This window comes from Lytechinus variegatus, chromosome 1 (genome assembly GCF_018143015.1).
Source record: "Lytechinus variegatus isolate NC3 chromosome 1, Lvar_3.0, whole genome shotgun sequence".
Lineage (NCBI taxonomy): Eukaryota > Metazoa > Echinodermata > Echinoidea > Temnopleuroida > Toxopneustidae > Lytechinus > Lytechinus variegatus.
The window spans coordinates 4,013,629-4,024,267 of record NC_054740.1 but is presented as its reverse complement, the minus strand read 5'-3'; the positions used below and the strand labels follow the sequence as shown (position 1 = coordinate 4,024,267).

Below are 10,639 nucleotides of genomic sequence, written 5' to 3'. Positions count from 1 at the left end.
ACTACTCAAGCTGTTCTCACTCAACATTCCTTCTGGTTTACAGTCCTTTTCAGGACTATTCTCAAGAAAGAATACTCTATTCTCAAATCTCCACTTTCTCGCCTATCCACTTCCTCTCTCCTTCTATCCACTGCTTCTATAACACTCCACATGGTGTACCGTAAACCACATCAGCAATTGAACTGGTTTGAATTTGCATATGTTGGTTTATTGTGTAATTGAAATTCTACTCTCTTAATTCCCGAGACTTAAAATTTAAACCTTATGTGAGACTTATAATCATTTAAGTTGTAAAGACTTATTTTAGTGATGCCTTGATTTAAAATTTCTCGGAGGTTTCGCGAAAACAATCGATGTTTTAATTCTTTTGGAAAGACTTAAAACTTTAACCAATCATATCGCGATCGCGATGAATTGGAATCACGTGACAGAGCAAAATTTCCACCGCCGCCATAATTTCTCTCACATAATGGCTGCGATCCCGGGCTGCGATGGAAGATATTTTGACCAAAAGCGTTCCGGAGGACATTATTCCCGACATAATTGCAAAATTAAAAGGTATGCTCGAAGTTATATGTGTATAATGATGAATATGTTGATATTTACTTTATTGTAATTAGTCGTGGAAAATTAGAATCTTTGTTCACTTTTGGTGTCACCAATGACAACGTGATGTTAAAACTTAAACTAAGCCGCTTAGCGTTAGACTCTACCTAACCCAGGCCAGGGAGCTCCGGCCCGCCAAGCGGCTCCGTCCCGCTTCGCGGGCAGGAGCTCCCTGGGACTGGGTTAGACTCGTCTACCGTAGATCTAGATTAGACATGATGTACCGTATATTAATTTGTTGTGTGTCCGGACGACCAGGGTTGTGTATCCGGCCGGCAGTCAATTTTCAATAGTCATTTAAATAGTTAACAGGCAATGCCTTATAAGTTTTAGAACAAAGTTATCCTAGAACTAGTAGAAGTAGAACAGTTATTGAAAACAGCGCATAGATGTAGGTCTACAGTAGATCTAGACAGCTGGCAGCCGTCTGTTTCGAGGAGTTTTTCAACATTTTTTTTCAAATTTCTCCTCGTACACAGACGGCTCGCTATTCAGCAGTGCAATGCAAAATCCCCCCGTCGGGGCCCTTCAATTTTTGTCTTTAATGAATTAAAATTTTGAAAATTAATGCGACCAAAAATCAAAATGAAAATTTATATTCCCTCTTAAAAAGAACAAAAACAGTGACTTACCTCGGCTGTCGCGCAAATTCACTTCCCCGTTTTATCCGATCTTAAGTACACAAACATGGCCATTGAGTCCACTGTACAGATCTCGCTAGAACTTCGGTCTCTGTATTTGGTGAGTGAAGCCAGCAGAGTTCAGCTGAACAACCAACAAAACAGAGACCGAAGCTTTTTTTGGTCTACAGTAGATCTAGTTTTTGTTTAATCATAAGAAGGCAGTTTCATTTTCGAATTTTATCCTGTCCCGACACCCACCCCCCATTCCTACATGATGAGCTACTACTGCGGCAGCCCGAACGCTTACTGACTGTACAGGGGCTACACCCCGGCGAGACAAAAAACGGGGGCCTTGGAGCGGGCTTATTGTAAAACAGAGGGTCCTCGGAACGGGCTTCTGAACTACAATTTTGTGAAAACGGGGGTCCTTGGAACGGATCGCCAGCGTGTGAGTATGTGCGTATGCAACCCTATGGAACAGGCATGCGTGAATGATGCAGCTAGCGCGGCCTCCGCCGGGTGCGCTAGCGCAGAGAGGATGGTCGGACAGCGCTCGGTGGCCGCTTTTTACCAAAATTGCAGCAGATCAATGCGACCGTAACGAAAAATATGCGAAGCTTTGGAGTGGATCAATTTGTTTTTTGTTTTTTCTCGATAAGAACAAAATGATATGCCTTGGAGCGGCTTTCTTTGTTTTTTGCTCCTCAATAAGACAAAAATGCTATGCCTCGGAACGGAAATTTGCGTGTAAAAATGGGGGTCCCCTCCGCGGCACGCGCGTTTCCGTTTTACACCCTGGCGAAGGCATTTTCCGGAAAAGTAGCCAAAAAGCGACTAGTGAAGAGTCTACACACGTCGCTGGTTGCATGCAGCGTGCGACACAGGCGAGTCCACCACCGCATGCAATTTGCACAGTTACTGACAGAGTTCCTCGGCACTTCATGTACAGAGAGAGCGGCAGTCAGGAGTGAAATCCGAACATGCTTTTGCAGTCGCGTTGTTTATGATAGATTTTTTTCTAAAAATAAATTATTAACTAAATGAATAGAATGACAGACACAATCAAAATAAACAGATACTTATAATGGAAAGACAAATTGAAGTTTGATGGATTGATACACTTAGAAGCTGCCGAAAGATAGATATAGAAGACGACTGATAAATAGATAGAGACAAGATAGACAGATAGATAGATAGATAGAAATAGAGAGAGAGAGAGGGGGGGGTGGATAGATAGATAGAAAGAGGGAGAGATGGATGGATAGATAGATAAATAGAGAGAGGGGGAGAGACATGTAGAGGGAGGGGGGGGGGGAGAGAAAGAGAGAGAGAAGGATAGATAGAGGGAGAGAGAGAGAGATGTTGTAGATAGAAATATGGACGGACAAAGAGAAAGAGAGAAAAAAGACAGGCAGAATTATGCTAGAGAGGGAAAGAGATAGAGAATTTGAGAGACAGATAGATAGATGTTGATAGATAGAAAGATAAAGAATGAGAGAGACAGAGAAGATAGACAAATTAACAGATAGATAGATACATAGATAGATATATAGATAGAGAGAAATAGAGAAAGACAGACAGATGGATAGATAGAGATAGATAGATGAGAGATAGATAGATATTAGATAGATAAAGAGGGAGAGAGACAAAGAATATTAACTAATTAACAGATAGATAAGTTAAAAAATAGATAGATAAATAGATAGAGAGAATAAGAGAAAGACAGACAGATGGATGGATAGATAGAGAGATACTAGTATTAAATAGATAATTAAAGAATGAGAGACAGAGATTATTAACAAATTAACAGATAGATAGATACTCTAGTTAAAAAATAGATAAATAGATAGAGAGGAATAGAGAAAGACAGACAGATGGATAGATAGATGGATAGAGAGATAGAGAATTTGAGAGATAGATAGATGTCAGATAGATCAAGAATGAGAGAGAAGAGCGACAAATTAACAGATAGATACTGTAGTTACATAGGTATGTAGAGAGAGAGAAATAGAGAAAGACAGACAGATGGATGGATAGATAGAGAGAGATAGAGAATTTGAGATAGTAGATGTTAGATAAAGAATGAGAGAGACAGAGAAGATTATTAGATAGATAGATACTGCAGTTACATAGATAGATAGAGATAGAATTTGAGAGATAGATATATAGACAGATAGAGAGAAAGACAGACATCAGCAAATCGGCAAGGCAAACATTCGTATTGAACCTGCAAAGTATAAGCTCAGCTGCATTTGCAACTGCAAGTACAGTTCTGCGATAACTTCGATACAGAGCTGTGCTTCGGTGCGGACTTTGGATCGCGCGCTCAGCTGATAATGTAAACAAACGTAGACGTAGACTCTTCATTAGTCGCTTTTTGGCTACTTTTCCGGAAAATGCCTTCGCCAGGGTGTAAAACGGAAACGCGCCCGCGGCACATACCCACTATGCATTATATACTGAGTGCCCCCCCCCCCTCGGGGGCTACACATGCATATGCATGCGTGCAGTCTCATTGACCTTGGAATTGCACTCATTTTATGCGCACTTGGTCAATATGTTGGAATTGGTTTGATTTTTTTTTCTGTGTGTGTACTAGACCTTTCTACCAGTCACTCTAGTGTAGTGAAATCAGCTGACATCACTTGTTAGTGTTTTGGTATCACTTCTGTCAGTGCATTAGTCTAAAATGGTTGATCTAGATCTAACAGTACTCTAGATTCTAGATCTAACGTTAAGATCTTCATGTATGGTCTGAAGCCCCTTGTCTGTGCATATACGTGTAACTTTTCAATTCTAACATCATGGAGATGCAACGGACACCATCATAATTAAATTAATTTTTGCGATACGAATATCACTGAAAAAATGAGGAAAGTAAACTATTTTATTTTTTACTCGCATGCCTTGAAAATGCCACTTTCATGCAAAAAATCCCAAACCGCATGTAAATTGTAAAGTGAATAAGTGGGCAGACAAAGGCACCGTCCTCTTTTTTGCGTCAAATTTACATCATCGCCTTTTCTGGTAAAAATCACATCATTTTTGTTCACATTTTGATGAGATTTTCTGTAGATTCTACATAAAGTTAGATCTATTTCTGAAATGTAGAGTAAACTGCCCAAAATTCAACTGCTTAAGCTTTTCTGCAATATTTAAATGCGCTGCACCATATACATGGTTGTCCATTGCAGAGGTTCCGGCGCCCATCAGTACTCCCCTTGCGGTCTAATGCAGGCCAGCGAGTACTTGCATTTGACTTCGGCAGATACGAAGGGTTGGGGTTTTTTTATTTGTTTTTCGCCAATACCATCACCCTCGGAGCTTGCGATAAACGAAAATCTTGTCACAAACTGCGGATTTCTTTATTTTTGCGCATTTTTTGCAACCATGTTTCTTAGCAGTATAATCTTTGGAAATATGGTGCCTATTTTGCATTTTTGAAACCAGAATAATAAAAATATGGCCTTGTATGTGGATTTTGGGAGGTGATTACGGGACTTGTGAGTGACATGTCTCTAGACTAGTGTGTAATGAAGTGATTTGTGTGTGTTGTGGAGCAGCATGACACATTGGTTAGATTAAAACAAATGTGCCATGCTGTTCTCTCTTTTTTTTTTTACCTTACTATGATCAAATAACAACCTAAAATAACCATTTATTAGAATACTATATGAGGCACAAAAGCCCAAACGTAAATGTTATTCATTAATGCCTTTTTAGTAAAGAAAAGAAGGGAGTTTTTTTATCTGTAATTTGTAAAGGAAAAAAGGTAGTTAAACAAATTAATGACATTTATTCATTTTAAATGTAAATACAGGAAGTGCTCTATTGTGATGGAGAAGGGTTCATCCAAACTTGTCTTAAAAACTCCAGAATGTCACAGCAACAGAAGAAGAAAATGAGGAAACCGAATAAGACCAGCGATGAAAAAGAAGATGAAGCAGGTATAGATGATGCACTATTGGAAGAGACTGGTGCAAAGGAAATGGTAAGCCCCTTTTAACAACAGGGTCAGTAGCGGGGTGAATATTCTTCCAAAAAGCTGCTTTATCACTTGATAATTTTGCACTTTGCTATTAAAGATTTTGAAACCTAATGAAATAGGATTGTGGAAGATATTGATCTAATCACAAAAGCAATTTAAGAACATCAATTTTCTTAAAGAATATTCACCCTGGCCCAATGGAAATTCATTTTGCAGGATTCTTCTTTTTAAGAGCCAAATCTCGTAACTCAGTAAAGATGCAGCTGCAGAAAACCTAGTATTTTTACCAAGCATATGCTGACCCTAGGTACTTGGAAATCAATCAACTCATGTTTAATAGCAATCATTACATTTTGGATGGTAAATCTGATTCCCCTTCTAACTTATAAACCCCATGCTATCCATCAAACTGTAAGAATTAAGTTTTTATTATGCTTTACTACCTTGTGATTCTGAAGATTATAAGTGCTTCTCTCCCCGCCTATAGTTATATTGGTTCATATCTACCTTATTTTGACTTGGTAGGTTGAATGGATGAAGCATGCCAGCCCAACCAAAGAAAACTTACCAGCAATAAGAGAATACTTTCAGCGAACTTATGAGTATCGGCAGGCACAGGTCAAAGGGGAACTCTCTGTTATCGAGCTCATAGACCTGTATCCATGATACGAGGATTTATCCAACTTGGTAAGAAACATAGACATGATAGATGGTTCTGTAGAATGTGCCAATTAGTTATTATACAGTTTATACCCCCCCCCATGTAAATGTGCTTTAGAAATCTGTATCATATAATGTGGACATCTACAATTTCTTTATCATTATTTCACCTTTTAAAAAAATCTACCACGTTCCAAAATGTTTGCAGAGTAGGCAGAGCCACTGCATTCATTAAAAGTTATTATGCAAAATTGAACCTCTCACTGTTTTTTGCTGTGCACTCTTGCAGCCAATCACGTGGTAGTGTGTGAGTTGCTAACTTGACGCACTGCACTATCACATCACAAAAAGTTGTGAAAGGAGTGGAGGATTTTACTTAGGGGATTCCTTGTGAAGGAATACAGTAATCGATTGCTGGAAAGGTACTTCATGGTCCTAAGGATCCAAACTTTAACCATTAGCTGAAACATGCATGGTCCTCCCATTGTCAGACTATGGCATGGCTTCTCCATTTTTCAGAGACTGTGCCTAAAAAACATGTCTCCAATTCGAACACACTCCTGTGATGTGCAAGCATGCCACATTGTCCCAATCTCTACCTTGGCCAGGCAGGGATATAAGTTTGCGGCACCCTGCGTAAATCAAATTTGGATTCTCGCAGAGGAATTTTGCGCGAATCCACAGATAATCATGAAACGGTGATATTAATTAGTTTGTGTTTTATTTTATTCCAGATCAGTGTTGAATTTGCACTTATGTTTCCTGAGGAGTCTGGGAATTTTCTGAAAAAATGGGGGACTACCTTCAGGGAGAACATCATCACCTCTGCCAAGGAGGATTATGCTACAATACAACAGGTCATGAAAGATGAAGTTTCTGACAGTAAGCTGCCATTTTTTACGTTATTAAAACTGCCAAAATTGGAACACTGATGTGATCAAACATGAAATATGCATCCAACTTAGGAATGTTGTGTCACTTACTTGCATTCCAGCCATATTTGCATTTTCATGAGTGTACTTTGTTGAAATTGAATAATTAGGAGATTGTTTTTCATGTTTTAATTTTTATTAAATCTTGTTGTAGTGCAAATGCAGTAGACTTACTTTTTTCACTGGAGTGAATTGTGCCTTTGTCAGATAACAATGAACAGCTTGCAACACTTAATTGGCAGGTCTTGTGAGTTGGATATCTTATATGTATTCAGAGTTTCAGCGATTTCATCGCTTGACCTAAACTCTTATGCAAGCTGTGTGCATCCATAAGAGACCAACGCTGTGTGATGTTGACCAACAAAATCACTGAACTCTGAATGCACCCTTTTTAGTGGCCTTAGCTGAGCTTTCGATTGTAACAGTCTTTTTCATTTCTAGACCTCAAAAGAACTCCTTCGATTGGCAATAGTCTTTTTGTTGGATATATATCTTGTTCTTTATTAAAAACTTCCATTAAACTCAATTTTTTTCAGATTGAAATATCAAAATTTTCAGCACGAGCTTCGCGCTCGCATCTATTTTTTTTAGATACCCATCTTAATCATTGGTAGCAAAAATGCTCAGAATATCAAGTTTTCAGATCAGAATATGTAAATAAATTGTGTGGGGAGCTCTAGGCGAATGATGTCAATATTCAGAGATGCCAGTCTTCAATAGGATTCACCGTACAGGGTTGGGGTTTTTTGCATTTCAGGTTTTTGAACAGTAGTGACTGGCATCTCTGAATATTATCCTCCTGTTATTAGACCAAATTAAGCCGAGTGATAAAAAGCTTGCTGCAAATGACAAGGCCTGATATATTTTTTTTGCTGAAATAGATGATGGATATGGTTTTTACTGGTTTCTTTAAAATTTTAATATTTCAGGAAGGAACTGATTTGAGGATGACCACTGGAAACTGAGAAAATGTTCAGCCAACCTTTCCTTTTGAAGAAGAGCAAGCGACACTACTTGGTGTTGGACCAAAAAGTCCTTGTGGCAGGTGATATACCTTTGTTGATAGATTTGACAGGCTCTTCAAAGCCCATTACTGTTTCGATGTCCACTTTGCCCAAGTTTTGGCACCATTTTATGGATATTTAGCAGCCTGCGTATATGGGGTGTTGCACCCATCCAAGGTGAGACCTGCAGTGCGCTCAATTGCATCAGTTATTATGTCTGATCAGTAATCCGTACAAACTGAACCCTCTTCGTGTTAGACCAAAATGTTATACTTTGATCATCACTAAATAGGCAGGCCAATTCACATCGTGAATTGATATAGAAAAGTACTGAACACAGCAGAACTGCAGCAGACGCAGCTTCTGTCTTACATTTGACACGCGCATCCGTATCTATGATGTGCGTGTGAGTGGGATTACCTTGCGCGCAGATGAAGAAAAGCCTTACATTTCCTGCCTGTTTAGTGATAATCAAAGTTGAGTGGCAGGTGATGGCTGTGTCAAATTATTTGACAGGCTATTAGAAGCCCATTTTGTTGTTTTAAAGGGATGGTCTGGGTTAAAAATATTTATACATGTATCTGAATACATAGAGTAGAATTCATTGAGAAAAACGCTGAAGATTTCATCAAAATCGGATAACAAATAATAAAGATATTGAAGTTTAAAGTTCAGCAATGTTTTGTGAAAACAGTTGTCATGTTTATTCAATAGGTAGGTTGATGATGTCACATCTCCACTTTCTGTTTTCTTATGTTATTGAATAAAATCATATGTGTTTCATTATTTCATACTTGTGTGAATATGTCTCCCTTATAATGAAATAAGTTGCAGCAATAAATATCTAATGCACAAAATCAGTTATCCACTTTTTCTAGTTCTTGGTGGAAGAAAATTTGAATAAACCTGATTTCATGTAATAAAATACAAAAGAACAAGTGGAGATGTGATATCATCAGCCCACCTAATGAATATTCATGACGACTGTTTTCACAAAATATTGCTAAAGTTTAAAATTCAATAACTTTGTTATTTGTTATCCGATTTTGATAAAATTTTCTGCATTTTGCTCAGTGAATTCTACTCTATTTAATACGCTTTACATACTTTCAGCCCGGACCATCCCTTTAAAGATCAAGTCCACCTCACAAAAATGTTGATTTGAATCAATAGAGAAAAATCAGACAAGCACAATGCTGAAAATTTCATCAAAATCGGATGTAAAATAAGAAAGTTATGACATTTCAAAGTTTTGCTTATTTTTAACAAAACAGTTACTTGAACGAGCCAGTTACATCCAAATGAGAGAGTCGATGATGTCACTCACTCACTATTTCTTTTGTTTTTTATTGTTTGAATTATACAATATTTCAATTTTTACGAATTTGATGATTGGGACCTTGCCTGAAAGACAAAATGTTAAAATAATGGAATTCCATGTGTTTAGGGAGGAATGAACCTTCATTTCACATGACAATGACGAGAAAATCAAAATATTTCATATAATAAAATAAAAAAGAAATAGTGAGTGAGTGATGTCATCAGTTCCCTCATTTGCATACCGACCGAGATGTGCATATAACTGTTTTGTGAAATGAAGCGAAACTTTAAAATGTCATAACTTTTTATTTTACATCTGATTTTGATGAAATTTTCAGTGTTATGCTTGTTGAATTTTTCGCTTTTTATTCAAATAATAGAAATAAGGAATTTAAAACAAAATAAAATACATAGGAACAAAAAAATTGATACCACCATTTTTGGGATGTACATTTGATGAGAATCCTGAAAAGAGTGTTTAGACATAATTTAGCAGTTTTGGACCTGTATATGTACAGATGTACAGCTGAATTCTAATGTCATGCATAAATTAGCAGAATTGAAAAAAAAAATTGAATAATTATGTAATTATACAATTTTTGATATTATGTTGTGGAAAACGTGCATGCCTATTTTCGTCATGATCAATGGCCAAGATCTGGGGGGGGGGGCAAATAAGCCCCACCCCCCCCCCCCACTTTGGGCTATGCAGATAGAAGCTGATGAACTACAAAATTGTAATCTGGCAAGTGTGCAGATCTACTCAATCCATGAATACACCAAAAGTTTTAGGTTATTTCGATTTTTTGTTTTTTAGCTACAGGTAATTTAACATGGCCAGTTAGCGGTTTCAGAGAACGTTGTAAATGTGCCCAGTGCGGCGACTCTGACTGGCCTTCCTGGACGGGGGTCGTATTCCGAGCTCTCCCTGCCATGTTTGAATTCACCAGGCCACTTCTTAACCATTCTGTACGAAGGGGCAGTATCTCCAAATATGGTCTCCATGTTCTTGTTGATTTCTGTTGGTGTTAAGACCAGGGCAGAGGATGACCACACAGTGCCAGATTTTGGGATTTTGTCCCAAATCTCATGGTATAAAAGGTTAAAAACCGATGACTAACTATATATTTTTTAAATTAGCTGTACCTAAAAAACAAGAAATGGCACTGACTGTAAATGAGTTAGAGGATCTACACACATCTGCCACAAACTTTTTGATCACCCCTTTTACCGTAACATATTTTATGAGTAAATGGCAAGAAATCTTGAATTAGTATATAGGCCTGATTATTAGAGGTTAGTAAATGATATAAATCCAAATGATGTACATTCACTGATTGGATTGCTGTTGTTGCTTACTTGCATTTTGTACACACATAAGATAGGGCAATTACTGAATTACCACGACAAAAGGAAGTATTGACCATAATTTTTTACCAATTTTACCATTTTACTGACTTGGCATAAATTTCCACATACCGAAATACTTTGTAGTTTTTTATTATG

At 37.7% G+C, this 10,639-nt stretch overlaps 1 long non-coding RNA gene across 2 annotated transcripts; it reads left to right on the top strand.

Annotated features, from left to right (window-relative positions):
- Positions 1 to 537: 537 nt before the first annotated feature.
- Positions 538 to 8,401, top strand: LOC121410239. 2 transcript variants are annotated; one of them, XR_005969311.1, is made up of 5 exons: positions 538 to 558; positions 5,050 to 5,220; positions 5,743 to 5,904; positions 6,612 to 6,759; positions 7,739 to 8,401. It is a non-coding gene; the product is annotated as an uncharacterized LOC121410239 (long non-coding RNA). The 2 variants fall into 2 exon arrangements; XR_005969303.1 differs by lacking the exon at positions 538 to 558 and having other exon boundaries at positions 4,685 to 5,220.
- The last annotated feature ends 2,238 nt before the right edge of the window (positions 8,402 to 10,639 follow it).